This window comes from Triticum dicoccoides, unplaced genomic scaffold, assembly GCF_002162155.2.
Source record: "Triticum dicoccoides isolate Atlit2015 ecotype Zavitan unplaced genomic scaffold, WEW_v2.0 scaffold14370, whole genome shotgun sequence".
NCBI lineage: Eukaryota > Viridiplantae > Streptophyta > Magnoliopsida > Poales > Poaceae > Triticum > Triticum dicoccoides.
Window position 1 is genome coordinate 112887 of NW_021202072.1, and position 10891 is coordinate 123777.

Below are 10891 nucleotides of genomic sequence, written 5' to 3' on the forward strand. Positions count from 1 at the left end.
TTAATAATTTTATGTTACTATTATTCATTCATTTTTTTTCTAAAGCTGACATAATCTATTTTTAATATTTGAGGAGCTTTAAGTCCAGGTTATACACGTCTACACTACATTTGACAAGTCGAAGTTTGTTCTTGCAGCAATTAAGTGCCTCGGAGCTCTTCAAGATTGGTGCAAACAAATATTAAAAGAGCATAGAAGCGCTGATCTGGGCTAATATAAAAAAAAACATACTTCTCTTACATTATCCGGTTAACATTGTAATATGAATTCTTGAATATATCCCAACGAAATGCGAAAAGAATGTAATGCCTCTCTCACTACCTTTGTAGTTAAGCATTTTTCATACAAAGGGCCGGTGACTGTATACGGAACAATAAAGGAAGCGTGCGCATATTATATCCTACTCTCCGATCTCTTCGCGGATGCAGTCAGCACACTTGAATTCTTTGAGATGTTTCGCTTCAGAGGCAGTTATGTTCACATATTTGCCATGGAACCACTGGTCACATATGTCACAGCATATCCAAGAGGCGTTGGCATGGCACTACAGGTTTCACAAAAGTATGTAACTTCATGATCATTTCCTTTGTCTTCAGCAGGCTTCCTAGAGTCCTTGTTTGGAGCAGATAAATCCTGCATGGACTCTTGAGATGGTGGCACGTTCTCTTCAGCAGGTGTGATAGAGTCAAGCAAGTCTATAGTAAAAAAAATGCCGGAGATTGTATTATTAGTTTGCGTGTTTGTTTTAGATTTGGGTGGCACAAATTTGTCACTTTAGTTTACAGTTTTTTGCATGAAGCACCCATTGCCATGCATATGGCTGGTGTTGGCGTGGTTCATACCATTGGCTGTAGGCTTGGAATTTCCCGGTACTTCAATCCTATTCCGACGCGTGATAAATATACAGATCTCTATATTTTCCGAAATTATTCAAATCTCTCTACTTTTGGTAAATTTAAAAAATTAAGCCAGCCCTCTCTATATCTTCCGTGAAAAAGATCGCATGTGCGCACACAAGTATATATGTTTATATACACTGTGCATTGCCAGTGGAAAATAGCTAGAATCCATATTCCATACAATTTTTTTAAAAATTTGATCATTACTAAAATAAATACAAAAACTAAGTCATTTATTTGATGTAGTTTAGTGAAAAAATATGTATGTAATATATGCGGCTTAAAAATTACAAATATTTCGAAATAGAATACAGTGCATGGGTACTCTTCATTGCCAGGAGAAAATGAATGCCCCTCATGCACTCTTGTAATATTAATGCATGATCGAATCCTAGAAAATATATGGTCTAAAAAAGTTGAAGATTGTGTGGGCGACAAGTGTCCAATGTCTGTATTAAACATAAGACCAAACCCCATCATATTTCTTTAGGATATAGAAGGACACAAAATTATACATGCACCAAAGAATTTCGCATTTGCAATAGTATAGCCCACCCGTACACATGCAAACTTCATAAAATTGCTATAATGTTACATCTTCTATCAATCTGGTATTATTGGGGCATGGCACACCAAGAATATATATATCACGCGCATTGGTCTCACACACTCGTCAATTGGAAAAGTCTATGCATGCAAAAAATACAACCACTAATGCACGGTGTTGTTTATAACTCGATACTCCTTTTCCTTTGTCTAATACAAAAATAAACACAGTCGTATATCTGAAAATAACCTTTTTCCCAAAGAAATAAGTTTGAAAATAACTGCTCAAACTATTGGCCTAAATTCCCCTGTGTTTCAATACAGAACTACTCTACCCCGTGCAACAGCACTGGATTTTGATGACTAATTTTTCTTCATGAAAAACGGATCTGAGATTTCATGTCCGCCGGATTTACAATTTACTTTATTAAAAATGGATCAAAAAAGTCTGGGACAGCAGGATCTAAAAACTACGGCCACAAATGCCCTTAGTTGTTTAACTCAATACATTTTTTCCTATGCCTAATAAGAAATAAACACAGGTATGAGGACAGTTGTAGTATTTGAAGAAGCCCAAGCAGTACTTCACACAAGAGCTATGAGTCCTTGTGTGTGACAGAAACGCATCCATAAATACTCTTCTCCACTCTTTGTTGGGACGATTACTCGTCGGCATACTTCTGCGGAAGTGCTACACTACCATGTTTGGTCTGCAGTTACCAGCGGTGCGGGGGTCGGGAAAAATCTTTGCCGGTTCATGCCGGCACCAACACGGAGACGCTTGTGGGTGTCGCCTCCCTTCTTGAAGGGCGTCAGGTTTACCCTGTCGGCACTCCTCTTTGTATACCAGCAGAAATCCGAGGATCTGTCTGGGCAGCAGTGTCATTGTCGTTGTAGTCCTTCTTGAAGGTGTTGTTTGGTACGCGGGAATTCAGAGGCATAGGAGTTTGGTGGAATTCAGAGGCATAGGAGCGTGGCGGCGGTTGCCGGAAATCATCGCTTTGGCATTTGTTTCTCTTTTTGGGTTTGATTGTCCTGTTTACCCATCAGCGATATCACAGTTCTGTTAGGTGGTTGCTATATTAATATAGCAAGGCGAAAGCCTGTTTCGAGTCATTGTAAACTGAATTCTTACATATATCCCAATGGAATGGGAAAAGAATGTAATGCCTCTCTCACTACCTTTCTAGTTAATCATTTTTCATACAAAGGGTGACTGCATACCTAAAATAAAGGAATGGGGCACATATTATATCCTACTCTCCGATCACCTCGCGGATGCAGTCAGGACACTGGTATTCTTTGATATGTTCTGCTTCAGAGGCAGTTATGTTCACACATTTTCCATGGAACCACTGGTCACATCCGTCACAACCAATCCAAAAGGCATTGGCATGATACGGAGCATTACAAGATCCGCAAAAGTCAGTAACTTCATTATCCTTTTGTTTGTCTTTAGCAGGCTTCCTAGAGTCCCTGTTTGGAGCAGACAAAACTTGCATCGAGTCTTGAGCAGGTGGCACGTTCTCTTCAGCATGTGTGATAGAGACTACGTCTGGATTGGACACATTCTCTTGAGTTGGTGCACTCGACTCCCTATTTGCATTGTATCACGCAAATGTTGATAGCCAAGAAAGACTGTAAGAGAGATAGAATTCGTCATGGACTGTTCGCATCTCGTTTACCATATCAAATAAACGTATCCTGAAAGAGAAAGTAAACCAACATCATCAAATCAGCAATTGGCTTCGCAAGCAATATGTAACACATGACATTCTTGATGCATGGAGGAACTATATAAGCACTAAAACATAATGATTTAAATAGAAGATGAAGATCGCCCCTAATAAGAATAGCCCATTATTTAATGCTGAGGCTCTAACAATTAGTTCTGCAGGACTACGGCTCTATTGAAGCTGTATTCTCTCTCGTGTTTGTTAAGTGCACAAAAAACTGTTTGTCCATAGAAATGTCCTAAATGTTAGATTGCACATATAAATGTCCTAAATGTTAAGTGCACAAAAAAAACTGTTTGTGAAACGAAGTTGTAGTAGTAGTAGTAGTGGTGGTGGTGGTGGTGGTGGTGGTGGTGGTAGGAGCAGCAGCAACAGTTGGCGTCGAGATGAGTGGACAAGAAAAAGGTGACGCCCATGAGCCACGAGTCGGAGTGGTGGGCGACGAGTGTCAGGTAGTCAGAACGGTTCACATAATCTCGCCGGCGGTTGATGCCTCGTGTCGGCACCGGCAGGCCTGGCGGTACCATCTCCTCCGGCAGTGTCAACTCCCAACTACCGTCCGGGTACCCGTACAAGCACATTGGCTCTTTACCTGAAGCGAGAAAATGAATCACACCACTCCATCAGCCAGTGATTTGCACACCTCGCCATCTTGTATTTACTAATTGTAATTGGGGGCACCATATGAGATTTACTTTAATTTAAGAAAAACTACCTCTCCAAATCATTGATTTGACAAAAAGTCATTATATTATTCAAACAGGTTAGATGTAGCTACATGTCAAACAACTCTATTGTAAAAAAAGCAGGAGATTAGATTGTTAGTTTGCATGCTTTCGACACTTTAATTAATTAAATATATTTTTATGAAGCACCCATGCCATGCATATGGCTTGGTGATGGCGAGGTTCATATCACTGGCTGCAGGCTTAGAATTTGCAGGTATTTTAATCCTATTACGAGGCGTGATAAATATTCAGATCTCTATTTTTGCCAAATTTATATAAATCTTTTTACTTTTGGCTAATTTAAAGTTAAGCCGGCCTTCTCTATGTCATCGTGAGAAAGATCGCTTGTGCGCATACAAGTATATATGTTTATATACACTGTGCGTTGTCCGTGCAGAATAGCGAGGGTCCGTATTTCCCATTACTAAAATAAATAGAAAACTGTATCATTTATCTGACGTATTTTAGTGAATATACATGTATATAATATGTGACTTAAAATTAAAGATAATTCAAAATAGAACCATGGATCCTCTTCATGACCAAGAGAAAATAAATGTCCTCATGTACTCTTGTAAAACACTTTTGCATGAATATTCTATGTAAATAGTAATGCATAATCGAGTCCTAGAAAAGATATGGTCTAGAAACAGTTGAAGGTTTTGAGGGCGACAAGTGTTGAGTGTCTATAATAAACTTAAGACCAAACCCCATCGTATTTCTTTAGGAGAAAAGGACAAAAAAAAGTATACATCCACCAAAGAATTTCGCGTTTACAATACAATAGCCCACCAGTACACATGCAGCCTTCATAAAATTGCTACCATGTTACATCTTCTATCAATTTGGGGTTATTGGGGGCATAGCACACCAAGAATATATATCACGCGCATTGATTTCACACACTTGTCAATTGGAAAAGTCTATGCACGCAAAAAATACTACCACTGCAGAGAGTTATTTACAACTCTATACTCTTTTTCCTATGTCTAATACAAAAATAAACATGGTTGTATATCTGAAAATAACCTTTTTCTTCCGGAGAAATATGACTGAAAGTAACTGATCAGACTACCAGCCTGAATTCCCCTGTGTTTCAATACAGAACTTCACTAGGCCGTGCAAGAGCAGTGGATTGATGGCTAGTTTTCTTCATGAAAAAACGGATCTGAGATTTCATATCAGCCGGATTTACAATTTTCTAATTAAAAATGGATCTAAAATTTCAGGGACAGCAGGATCTAAAAAATACAGCCACAAATGCCCGTAGTTGTCTAACTCAATACTTTTTCCTATGTCTAATAAGAAATAAAGACCATTATGTGTTTCAAAGGAACAGATCAAACTATCGGTCTAAGTTTAATTAAATAAAGAACTTCACTAGCCCGTGCAATCACGGGATTGATGACTTGTTTTTCGTAATAAAAAATGGATCTGAGATTTCATGTCAGAAGAAACTATCAGCCTATCCCTAATACTAAAATAAACACTGGAGCTGAAGTTTTTTTTCCTATGTCTAATACAAAAATAAACAAGGTCATATGTTTAAAAGTAACTGACAAAACTATCAGCCTAAGTTTCCCCATGTTTCAGTGCAGAATTTCACTAGACCGTGCAAACACGGGATTGATGACTAGTTTTTCTTAATAAAAAATGGATCTGAACTTTCATGTCAGATGAAACTATCAGCCTCTGCTTAATACAAAAATAAACACGGGATCTAAAGTTTTCTTTCCTATGTCTTACAAAAATAAACACGCTTATATGTTTAAAAGTAACTGACCAAACTATCAGCCAAAGTTTCCCCATGTTTCAATACCGAACTCCACTATCCCGTGCAACAGCAAACTGATGACTAGTTTTTCTTAATAAAAAATGGAACTGAGATTTCTTGTTAGCCAGATTTACAATTTTGTAACAAGAAATGGATATAAAATTTCTGGGACAGTTGGATCTGTATATTACATACCTTCCTCGCGCAATAAATCATATAATGTATCCTGATCTGCGCGTATGGCAACAAGGAGAAGAAGAGACTGGCGTTAGATCCATCAGCACGTAGGCGTCACATATATAGAGAAAAACGTGTCACTAAGGAGCGCCCCATGGCTTACCTGCGGTGAGGGCTCGGACGAGCGTGCTGCGGCGGCCAGAGAAGTCCTCGTAGATGTTCTCCACGGTCCATGAGACGGCGCGGGAGCGCCATTCACCGGGGTGTGCCGGCAGCGGGGTTGGTGAAGGCCGCCCATGAAAGGGAACGGTGAGACGACGCCTGGTGGGGGTGGGGTTGGAGGAGGAGCCGGCGCGAGATGTGTCCATGGCACGAGATTCGTGCTAGGTTCGCCGGCGGCGGGCTGGCAGAGATAGGCGGAGCTCTTGAAGGAGGAAGGTGGAATTGGATCTATTGGGGCACTCTGTTGCTTTGTTGCTTTATATAGAACCGGCGTCAAGAGGGTGGAAGAAACTGGGGAACGGAGGACGCGGGTGGGTTACTACTTTCCTTTCGAGTCTCTGGGCGGGATGTATTTGTTTTCTTTCGTTTCCTATCACGTTTTTGGCCACGCCGGCGAGGTGCCAGCACTGGTGAAATAACTACAAGATAGCTGGCATGCAAATCCTAGGGCTACTGGCGTGTGGTCCCCGGATCAGAAGTCCAGAATACATGGTACTCCTTTATTTCCCTCATTAATTTCATTTGTTTTTTAAAGGCATTTATTTCCTTCGTAGTGTAAAAAGTACACGGCACAATGTGCTCCCACGGTTCTGAAATGCATGATATTTTAGTCATGCAGTTTCTAAGATGAAACTTTGACAATTATTTTGTATGCACTTAAATGTTGCTACAGAAGGTTAAGGGATATGTTTAGATTCTTACCAAATAGTAGTACCTTACCGTATGTAAACATGCTTGCGCCAGCCGCGTCCCACGATTGCCACGTGTTTCGATCGAGCCCGCGCACCACAACCCCTTTTTTTTGAGAACCGCCCTTGAAGGCACTTTATTCAACATTAAGACGGTTTACATCTGATTGCACTACAGCAACCAAAAAAACAGGGATTGGTTCAAACGTTACAGTTCTTGGCATTATGTCTAATCCTTTCTTTGCAGTCCAATGAGCCGCCTCATTGGCCTCCCTTCTAGCGTGCCTGATGCAAACACCCTGGAAATGTGATAGATAAGATTTGATCTCTCTGATAACATGACTTCCCAGCGACCTGCAGTCATCTTCCCTCAACTCCTCCATGACAGTAAGACAGTCAGATTCAACCTCTATAAAGTTCCATTCCTTCTCACGAGCTAGCCGAACTCCCTCTGTGATAGCCAGTAGTTCTGCGCTATACGGGTCTGTTACACCTGGACACTTGGTAGCCCGGGCCACCAAGAAAGAACCGTGGTGATCCCTAGCTATTATCCCAGCGGCAGCCCTGCCCCCGGTTACATCCACTGCAGCATCCATATTCAGTTTAACCCATCCCTCAACCGGCGGCCTCCATCTTTCAACTGGTCGTACATGTCTCCCCAAGCTACTCCTTGGGACATGCAGAGCATGGATAAGTTCCTGAACGAGGATCATAGATTGCGCCGGCTGGTACTTCACCTCCTCGTGCTTGTACCTATTTCGGCTTGACCAAATCGCCCACATCACTGACACTGCTATAGCCGCTCTCTCTTTACTGATAAAACTCGAGTCCAATAAGTCACGCGACCATGTCACAGGGTGTAGATTCGGCAGCTTAAAATCAAAGAAATCTTCAGCCTCTCTCCAGAAAAGTTTTGCATGATCACAAGTGACTAGAGAGTGATAGAGAGTCTCATCATCATGGCCACACGATGGGCATACTGCATCTTCCCCAATATGTCTCTTCAGCAACTCTCCTTTTGCCGGGAGAAATCCCTGAAGTGTACGCCACCAGAAAACGCGAATCTTTGGTTGCACATTGAGCTTCCACAGGGCCTTCCAAACCTCCTGTCCTTGCGTCGACGAGCCAATCTGGCTCATCACCTCTTCCCTCGACTCCATCAGCATACGATACGCCGAGCGCACCATAAAAAATCCAGAGCGCTCCAAGCCCCACGCCCAGTAGTCCTCCATGGCCGCATGCGGCCTGGGCATGTTCAGAATGGCATTGGCGTCAGGGGCAATGAAGATCCTCCTGATCTTCTCCTCGTCCCATTCACCCGACTCCAGTATTAAGTCGGCTACCAAATGGACTGGTTCGTTTCCCATGTTGCAGACTGGTTTGAAGGAGGTAGTATTCTGAATCCAGTTATCATGCCAAACTTCCGTTGTCCAACCATCACCAACTCATCTGATTAGACCTTTCTTTAGTACCTCTCTTCCTTTGATAATGGCCTTCCACGTGGTTGACGCACTAGCAGGACAACCTGCCTGCAAAAAATCCCCCTCCGGGTAGTAGCGTCCCCTAAGGACTCGAGCACACAAACTGTCAGGCTTATCAATCAATCGCCATGCCTGTTTCGCGAGCATAGCATCATTAAACATCTGTAGGTCTCGGAACCCCAGCCCTCCCTTCTCTTTCGATATAGACATTTTTTCCCACGACTGCCAGTGCATTCCTCTCTTATCAAGAGATCCATCCCACCAAAACTTTGACATAACTGTCGTTACTTTCTGGCACAAGCCTTTTGTGAGCTTGAAACAACTCATAGAGTAGGCCGGTAAGACTTGGATCACTGCCTTAAGAAGAACCAATTTAGCTGCACATGACATCAATCTCTCACAGTACCCCTGCACCCTGGATCTAGCTTGCTCACGAATGTGTACAAAGTTCTGTTCCGTAATCCGGCCAGCTGCCGTTGGAAGACCCAGGTACTTCTCTGCTAGAGCCTCTCTGTTTATTTGCAAGTTGTTCTTGACTCCAACCCTCACCGATGCCCCACAATTCGGGCTGAAATACACAGAGCTCTTGGCCTTGTTGACACACTGCCCAGAGCCCAAACTATATGCTTGCAGAATATCATTCAACCTTTGTGCACTTCTACTATCTGCTTTCATGAAGACCAAGCAATCATCCGCGAACAATAGCTGTGAGATCCATGGGGATTTCAAACCTGGCTGAATACCTCTATCAACCCATCCCCCATCATAGTTCTTGAGAAGGCATGACAGCCCCTCCCCACACAGCAGAAAGAGGTATGGGGAAATTGGGTCACCTTGCCTTATTCCTTTAGACGGGCGAAAAGATGGGAGTAGCTCTCCATTCATTTTGATCTGAAATGTCACCGAGTTGACACATTTCATTACCAAAGACACCCACTCTTCAGAGAACCCTAGTTGAAGCATGATCCCTTGAAGGTAGGGCCACTCTACGCGATCATACGCCTTCATCATGTCCAGTTTGACAGCACACCACCCCTGCTTCCCCTTCTTTCTCTTCATTGCGTGGATGCACTCGTATGCTGTGATGACATTGTCAGTTATAAGTCTGCCTAGAACAAACGCGCTTTGTTCTTCAGCAATAATCTCATCCAGGATCTCCCTCAGCCTGTTAGCCAAAACTTTAGAGCAAAGTTTATATATCACATTACATAGAGAGATGGGCCTGTATTGAGTGATATTCCTCGGATTTTTAACCTTTGGGATTAACACAATTACCGTATTATTAATGGCCTCCGGCATGTGGCCTCCATTCAAGAAATGTAACACTGCCCTCGTTACATCCTTCTTTATCAAAGACCAATGATGTTGGTAGAATCCCGCATTGAAACCATCAGTCCCGGGTGCCTTAGAAGGCGCCATTGCGAATAGTGCCCGCTCAATCTCCTCTTCGCAAAAGGGTCGCATTAACCTCTCATTCATAACGCTAGTCACCACCGGTGGGACGTGGTGCAGCACCTCATCCATTTCAATATCCTCCTGGGCCGTATATAAGTTAACATAAAAAATTTGCACCTCGGCTCGGACATCATCTTTCGCCTCCAGAATAACACCATCAGCATTCTCCAGCACCAAAATCCTGTTCTGATGCTTCCTCCTCGAAGCTTGTGCGTGGAAGAACCCGGTGTTGCGATCACCGGCATGGAGCCAATCCGCCCTTGACCTTTGACGAGCCATGATTTCTTCTTTGAGCAGAAGATCATTCAGTTGTCTAGCAAGATCCTTCTCCCTCTTAGAAGACCCTCGGTACAGCGAGCACGCCTTCTCCTGCTCGAACTCTCGACGCAGTTTCTTGAGCTTTCTCCTGATATCTCCAAACTTTTTTTGTTTCCAATCAGTGAGCTGGACCTGCATGTTTTTTAGAGAAGCATTGAGGTCCGCCAAACTGAACGCCCCCTTGTTCTTCTCCCATGCATCTACCACTGTGGAATCATACGACTCCTCCTTCCTCCATGCTTCCTCGTAAAGAAATCGACTTGGGCCGCTTTCATCCCAACCAGCCAACCTCTTTATTTTAGCTACCACCATGCAGTGGTCCGACAGTGGTGTCGCAACATGCCGCACACTCGTCGCCCCAAACTCTTGCATAAAAGCTGGGTCTGCCAAAAACCTATCCAGCCTGACTTTGACATTTGCAGCTCCCTCCTGTCTGTTATCCCAGGTATATGGCAAGCCCACAAACCCAAGGTCTTGAAAGTTACACAAGTCTATGATCTCTCGGAAGCCTTGCATTTGCCATTCAGCCCGATCATTCAAACCAAAATATTCAGAGTTGTCTGTAATCTCATTGAAATCACCTCCGCATAGCCATGGAATGTCACTCTGACATCTTAACCATTTCAATAACTTCCAGCTCTCCTCCTTTCACTTCTCTTTGCTTTTGCATAGAAGCCTGTAAAACGCCACTCCTTCTGATCACTCCCCACATTCCTAACCATAACATTAATATGCTGGTCGGAAACATTATTAAGTGTAACATCCACTTCTCTGGACCAGAAGAGGGCAAGTCCCCCACTCAAACCACTACTACTCACCGACACACATCCTTCGAACCCCAGTCTTGCTTTCAAATTCGCTACTCT

The 10891-nt window shown here is 42.9% G+C and overlaps 1 pseudogene; it reads right to left on the reverse strand.

Moving 5' to 3' along the window:
- Window positions 1-2622: 2622 nt before the first annotated feature.
- LOC119343858 lies at window positions 2623-6228 on the reverse strand (annotated as a pseudogene).
- Window positions 6229-10891: the final 4663 nt, after the last annotated feature.